The sequence below is a fragment of the Bison bison genome, unplaced genomic scaffold (assembly GCF_000754665.1).
Source record: "Bison bison bison isolate TAMUID 2011002044 unplaced genomic scaffold, Bison_UMD1.0 scf7180017864056, whole genome shotgun sequence".
NCBI classification, from domain to species: Eukaryota; Metazoa; Chordata; class Mammalia; order Artiodactyla; family Bovidae; genus Bison; species Bison bison.
The window spans coordinates 1,618,932-1,626,801 of record NW_011494628.1 but is presented as its reverse complement, the minus strand read 5'-3'; positions in this window follow the sequence as shown (position 1 = coordinate 1,626,801).

Sequence of the window (7,870 nt, the reverse complement as noted above, 5' to 3'; positions counted from 1 at the left end):
CTTTCTTTTTTCACCCTCCATCCGCGTCCCAGGCCAAGCCACTTGCTTAGTGGGGAGGATGAAAGGTTGGGTGTAATGGATCATTTTCCTTCAAAGTCCCATCTAGAGATGGTGAAAGCCAAGAATTAGGAGAACAGCCCGACCTCCTCTCCACGGGGACTCACTCATACAGACTTGAACGGTTCAATGCTTGCCTCCCACTTCTTGCTCCTTAGGTCAGAGGTGAGGGGAGTACGGTGTTTTGCTGTGCCCCCTCCCCCTCGGCCACCGGGCACAGGAAGCCATCAGCAGGCACAGGAAGCTATCGTCTCCTCATTTCTCTCAGCTGGGTTAGTTTAGCGTGATGACGAGTGAGTCCCAGGACTAGAAGGAAACGCGAGTGTGCTCACCACTGACCCCTCACAGATGGGGACCAGCAGGGGCCCCTGGTCCATACCAAGGAAGCATATTCATTTTCTTGCATTAAAATAGCCTTCCTTCATAATATCAGAGGGCAGATAAATACTCTAATCTGAAATCTTGGAATATATGTATGTATATGTGTGTGTGTGTGTGTGTGTATAAAATACATAATCTCATTAGCAAAGACTCATCTACAAGTTAACACTGCATGCCTTAGGATGAGTTCGAGGAGCTTTATATGTATTTGCTTTTTTTCCAATTAATTAAATTAGCCCTGACTTCCACGTGAGTAAGTGAAAGTTGCTCAATTGTGTCCGACTCTTTGTGACCCCATGGACTAGCCCACCAGGCTCCTCTGGGATTCTCCAAGCAAGTAGGTTGCCTTGTCCCTTCTCCAGGGTATCTTCCTGACCCAGGGATCGAGCTTGGGTCTCCTTCATTGCAAGTGGATTCTTTACTGTCTGAGCATGAGGGAAGCCCCATGTGAGGCTGTAGAGTGAAATGATTTGCAAGTGGATGGCACCCACTCCAGTACTCTTGCCTGGAAAATCCCATGGATGGAGGAGCCTCGTAGGCTGCAGTCCCTGGGGTCGCTAAGAGTCGGACACGACTGAGTGACTTCACTTTCACTTTTCATGCATTGGAGAAGGAAATGGCAACCCACTCCAGCGTTCTTGCCTGGAGAATCCCGGGGAGCCTGGTGGGCTGTCGTCTATGGGGTCGCACAGAGTCGGACACGACTGAAGTGACTTAGCAGCAGTAGCAAGAGAATATAAAAACTTGTTTCCTTTACATTTCAAAGATCGGTCACTGAAATTTAAATACAAGCTTCTTGAGAGATTGTTGGAAGAAGAAGGGGAGGGACTACATATCTTTCCCCTTGTGTATGGTTTGAACTGATGTTTTCTGGCAAATGATGATAGCTCTAAGTAGACTCTTGAAACATTCTGCTAACTTTCTCTGATTGACTGACTGCCTTTCTTCATATCACTGGGGATGTAATATGACATTTCTGCATCTTAATCCCAGGCAGATGAGTCAGTATGACTTTGTGCTTTAATGTCAGAATAAAACATTGCCATTAGTGTCTGAAGACAGAGAATATTTTTCATCTTTTTTAAAGTGCTTACCTCAAAAAACTGTTGTCAAATGCTGATACAAATTTCTAGGTTGTGTTTTCTTCATTTTATGAGTTTCTTGTTGGAATTACATTGGCTAACTGCACAAATGGCACGGTGGGATGGATTCAGTACACCTGTGCTGGGAAGTCATTTAAACCCCTGGAAAGGTCAGTATTGGTGGCTAAGGGAATCCTGCTTGGCAGCATCACAAAACTGTGAGCTAAGTTCTCTGGAGTAGCAGCTTTCAAACTGTAAGTAGTTTGGGATTTTTAACAGAATTCATTTCCAGACCTGCACTTGCATCCGTGCTCTGAACTCTGTACTTCAGGGCAGAGTTCTCACTTCTCCCTTCTCACTCTATAATAGAAAGGCCTGCACTCTACTACCCCTAATCTCACTAGGATACATTGCTCTGGGTAGAAAGCCCCCTGCTGCTGCTGCTGCTAAATCGCTTCAGTCGTGTCCGACTCTGTGCGACCCCGTAGACGGCAGCCCACTAGGCTCCTCCGTCTCTGGGATTCTCCAGGCAAGAATTCTGGAGTGGGTTGCCATTTCCTTCTCCAATGCATGAAAGTGAAAAGTGAAAGTGAAGTCGCTCAGTCATGCCCGACTCTTAGTGACCCCATGGACTGCAGCCCACCAGGCTCCTCCATCCATGGGATTTTCCAGGCAAGAGTACTGGAGTGGGTTGCCATTGCCTTCTCCGAGAAAGCCCCCTAGGCACAAAATAAAAGATCCATTCAAAATCTTGGTATCAGCCATGGGAAGTGACCAGCTAGAAATCTTTATGTAAATCAGGTGGTTTCCAGTTCTTTGCTGTCAACAAAATTGAAGGATGATGCAACGGAGTTATTAGCTGACAGATCACTAAACATCATTTTATATGAATAAACTACATTGTAATTTTTGGCGTGTAATTCAGAGGATTTCAAAGAAATTAAATGACAGTACTATAATATTGATAATATTTCCATTTCCATCTACTTACTGAGGTGCTTACATATTGGATTAGCAAAATTAAAATAACAAAAAGTAATATTCATCTTTGAATATATAGAAACATTGTATAAAGCTCCACTAATTTCACTGAGCTGAGTTTCCAATAAAATACTTTCTTATAATCAATAACTATCAAAACATCTCATATAAAACTCTTATTTTGACTTATTGTGCTTTCATAATAATTATGATAAATCAATTGAGACTATTTTAACATTTATATCTTTAGAGTCAAAGGAAATTTTTAAAAATAATTTATATATATATACATTTTTGCCAAGAAGTATGATAAGATTATTAATGACTTTTGAGAATTGTGGGCATGGTTTAAGGAGGAAAAACAGTGACTTAACCTTCAGCTTGTTAAAAATGAGCTCATTTCTCTATTTTTTAAGAGAATGATGATAGGTGTTAAATCACTGTGGTATTTGGATTCATTTGGATGGATCAAAAGGGTGATTTAGCAGTTTAAAATTTTTTACAGTATACTGCAGTTACATGTTTTATGACTATTTAAACTGTCAAAGCATAACTCAAAATGTTAAGAACATAATTACCATACAAACAGATGAATCAACACTTTAGTTAACCCATTAAAGAAGGGACCGACACGAGACAAAGTTTTTTTGTTGGCGGGGGTATATTGAGGGGGTGGTTTGCATGCAAGATCTTAGTTCTCCAAGGGTTGAACCCATACCTTCTGCAATGGAAATACCGAGTTTTAACCGCTGTATGGCTAGGGAAGGCCCAGCCATTTTTTAAAAGTTATCAGACTCTGGGGTTTTATGTAGTTAGTAAGAGAAGGAATGATGAAACAAGACTATTAAATTAGAAACAAAACTGGCTAATTCCTATATTGCATTAAAATCATGACCCTTAAGGTTATCTGCTCTAGCAGACAGAAGAAAAATCAATGCACCTTATTGTTTTTATACAAGCTAACCTCTAATTTTACAGAAATGTAAAATTCTAAAATGACTGGACTCTAATCAAGTGTAAAACTAAGTCAAACTTCCATTCCCTGAAACAGTCAGATTGCCTTAAAACTAACTTGTTAAAAAACACTCTTAGCAAGATATTAAAAGTTCACAAAATCATCACTACCATCTTTCTAGATTTCATTATCCTTCCATTAAAAATTAATTTTTTTAAAAGTTCGTAGAATCATCTTTATCTTATTCTCCTTGGAAAGCTTATGATGAGATAGTTTAAATGTTAACTTGAAAAGGTAAGAATAATGTAATTTTTCAAAATTCTTTTAAGGGCTACATGAATAATAATGCTCTAAGTGTAAGTATGTGGTTTATGTTTAGCCATGTTTTAGAGGACGACAATGGCACCCCACTCCAGCACCCTTGCCTGGAAAATCCCATGGACGGAGAAGCCTGGTGGACTGCAGTCCATGGGGTCATGAAGAGTCGGACACTTACCTCACCTTCACTTTTCACTTTCATGCACTGGAGAAGGAAATGGCAACTCACTCCAGTGTTCTTGCCTGGAGAATCCCAGGGACAGCAGAGCCTGGTGGGAGTCAGACACGACTGAAGCGACTTAGCAGCAGAGGATTAGTAGGCTGTTTCTGCCCAGATTTATGTGTATTTTCTAAGAACAAGTACATAAAGAATAGCACAAGGATCAAACTCAGAAAATTTAACATAGGAGCTGATCCATAAATTTCATCATTTATTCTAGTCAAGTCCTTTATAAGCTGTTTTCCCTGACATCCAATATTTGAGGCTGTGTGATACTTACCAAAAGAATTCTCTGATCATTCCCATTTATATAGATAGAAAACAGTCTGTGTGGGAATGGATCTCAAGGGCATGAAATCACAGTGGAAGGAATGTAAAATTGGATAAGGCTGAGATGGGCTTGCAAAGCACAATTCTGAATACAATGTTTTAGCTGGAACAGAGAGGAAGAGCTCTTTTTGGTGGATTGTCTGAAATATGGACTAACGATGGCATATGCCAGGACTGCCTTGGTGGACTGCAGAGAAAGGCATCCAAGATTGAGGGATGTTGGAATGTTAAAGTGGATTTATCATATAGACCCTGCTCTCCCACCTTGAGTGGGACCAGAGAGCACACTATTACTGTCAGTTCAGTTTATTCATCTCCCTTGGCTCTTGTCTTGTTGTAACAAAGATTTGAAATGACAGACTAACCTACAACTAGAGCAGATGGGATTTCTCTGCTCTTGTCTCATCCTAGCAAGCATTTGAAACAACTAATTATAGCTCAAGTAGGCAGGATTTATTAAAGAGGCAGCAGACAGTGTACCCTCAAGTTTCTTGTCTCGACAGACTACTTACAGTTCCAGTAGGCAGCAGATAGTGCACCGGGACTGACCCCATAGGAGTGGCTCCCTCTTGCTTCCCATCTTATAGGTTCTGTCTCTTCTCTCTGGAACCCGATTGGTTCAGCCTTATGCAAAATAGGGCTGTACCCACCACCAATCAGGGAAGGGAATGCCAAGGGGCATAGGCTTAAGGCCAATCAGAGGAGGGGAGCTGTTTGGGGCATGTTTATCCTGTCAGAGGTTCTCAGACCAGGCCTTGGCTTCCTCTTTCACAGCCTTTTTCATTTGTTTACCCAATGAGTGGTTCTTCTAGCCACCATCTTGGACTCGTTTTTCTGTTCTAACTACCTTAACATTACCATGATCGTGGACGATGGATTTGGTGGGGGCCGCAGCATCCCTGAACTCTGTGTGGTTGCTCTTCTTGGGCAGAAATTGCAGTGGGATCCACTACCAGAGAGCTGGAGTCTCTAAATGCAGTGTGATTTATGGGCTCCCAGGGGTGGCAGAGGCCAGGAGGTGGCACCTAACTGGGAAAGGTGGAAAATATTTAAAGTGACCCCCACACCCCCAAAGACACCAGCATATTTTCTTTTTCCTCCAGCGTTCAGTAACACGGGCTTGTTCTTTGTATTTCTGTACTCGGTAGGGACTTCTCTTCTGAGGTGATTTTTGTGTGTGCTACAGCGACTAGCCACCCGATCTGCTCCCTTTTCTTTTCAGAGTCACCATGGGATTCTGGCTCCTCCATCTTCTGTAGAAGCAGTATCTCCAGGGAATGGTTCTGAGTTATCACAGTGTTTTTCTAACCTGTGCTCCCCCTCCCCACAGTTGGCTGTTACCAGTCGAGCCTTCCTAACTCTCTGTGGGCCTGTCTGATCTGACCTGAGGTACCACATGGCCCACAGATGCCTGGCAGTTTCCTCAGGGATTTGGTATTTGGTTCTCTGCTCCCTCAAAGTGCAAATAATAGAACTTAAATGCAATCATTTGAAAACAGTTGTAAGAAATAGAAACTTGAATGGTCCATTTTTAAGACAACATTGATGCCTGGACTCTTTAGATAAAGTTGAGGTTTGGGGAGGGAGATCAGACTGGATCCTGAAGAGACAGGACTCCACCTGTGGCCTGTGCCCTGGCAGTGAACTTGCCTGATGGCTTGTGGATGTGATGCAGCTCATGTGCCTGGAGGGTCCCTAAGTAAACAGGATGTTGGGGAAGGGACAAACTAGCAAGAAAATCTTTGTTGAAAAATGAGGATGTAAGTTGGGAAGGGAGAAAGAACGATATCCTGTAAGGAAATAATGAAACTTAGGTGACATCTAGAAAGATTATACATCCCATAGTACTCGGGCAATGAGGAACTGGGGGGAGGGACCTGCGTGTTAGGAAACAAATTGCTTGTTGTAACTGCCCTGAGGGTGCCTGCCCACCAGACACCCGATCTTGCAAGACCATCATTAAAAGTGTCATTTCTGCTGTGCTTTGTGTCTCTAAGTCCATCCCTTGGTTTTGGGCTGGTGAGCGTGTTTCTCAGTTACTTTTCTTCTTTTGAACTCCCAGGTTTCCTGCCAGAAAAACACATTCGTAAGTCTCATAGTGAGGGCTCGTGTCATTCATGGCACACAATGCAAAAGCGGAACTTTTCTTGTTAAGTTGTGCTTTTCAGAATATCCCTGTTTAAATCCATCTTTCACTCTTAGTGGGAATTGCAGTTGAAATCATCTCTTGGAATAGAATTCCCCATGAAAGTGGCAATGAACTCAATTTTTGCAAAGGCTTCTAAAACTGTTTGTTGGAAGTCTATTTAAATTTAGCTATGATTTCATCCATAAGGTCATTTCCCTTACCTGTAGTTCCTAAAGAGCCACTGTGGAAATTTTCTAAATTAGCTAGTGCTGAGCATCTTAAGGGCCAAAGACCTTATCCTTGGAAATAGTAAGAAACAGTAGCATAATAAAAGAGGCTGGCTTCCAGCCATCACCAGGCGGTTCTCACGTCACCCTGTTGCCAGCATTTCTCTGAGGTGCTCCACCTTCGTAACAAAATGTGAGAACACCAGGAGGTGATGATCGTGTGCAAACTGACATGATGAGCTATTACAGAAATGTCAGGGGGCCTCTTGTCCGTAGGTTCCACCTGTCCTGTGTGATGACAGGGAGAAGTGTGTTCAGCTGTAAACTAAAAACAGTTTTAGGACAATGTCAGTTGCATTCAAGTTGTACAAAAACGCATGCAGAGTTGATTTGGCAGAGAAAGCATTTGTCACACACGTAGCGTCATCATCCACGGAGCCCAAGGTAGCACAGAACAGAAACACACCCAAGTAAATCTGACTTTAAGGAAGAACAGAGCCTTGAATGGTGTGGTGGACAGAACCACGGTCCCCAGAAATGCCCACATCCTCATCCCTCAGGGCCTGTGAACACGTCACCTCAGGTGGCAAAAGGTGTGCAGATGTGATGAAGGTAAAGACTTTGAGACGGGGAGGGTATCATGGGCTTTCCAGTGATTACACTGGAGAGGGAGGCAGGAGGGCCAGAGGTGGAGAGAGGTTTAAACATGATGACACGCTGCCATCTTTGAAGATGGAAGCAGGAGCCAGGAGCCGAGGGGTGCAGGTGCAGGTGGCATCCGGGGGTTGCAGGGAAATAGATCCCTCGCTTAAAGGGAAGGAGATGAGTCCCCTGCTGTAAGCTACAGGAGGAAAGCAGCCCTGATGACACTTGATGAGCCTGTGAGACCCATTCTAAACATCTGACCCCCAGAACTCTAAGCTAATAACTGATGTTGTTTTAAGCCGCTGAGTTGTGGTCATTTGTTACAGCAGCAGTAGGAATCTAATACAGATGGCAAATCCTCAGCTAGGTGAAAAGTTCCCGTGTTCCATCTCATATTCCTCCCAGTTGGAAGTTGAAACTTTGGGTATATAGTTTACAGAGCACCCCAAAAGTCCAAGTATGTGTTTTATGGTATTATGTTTTCAGAGAGTGTTATGATTCAGTTGCCTAATGCAAAAAGGAAATTGAATTTTTAATCCTTTGGGT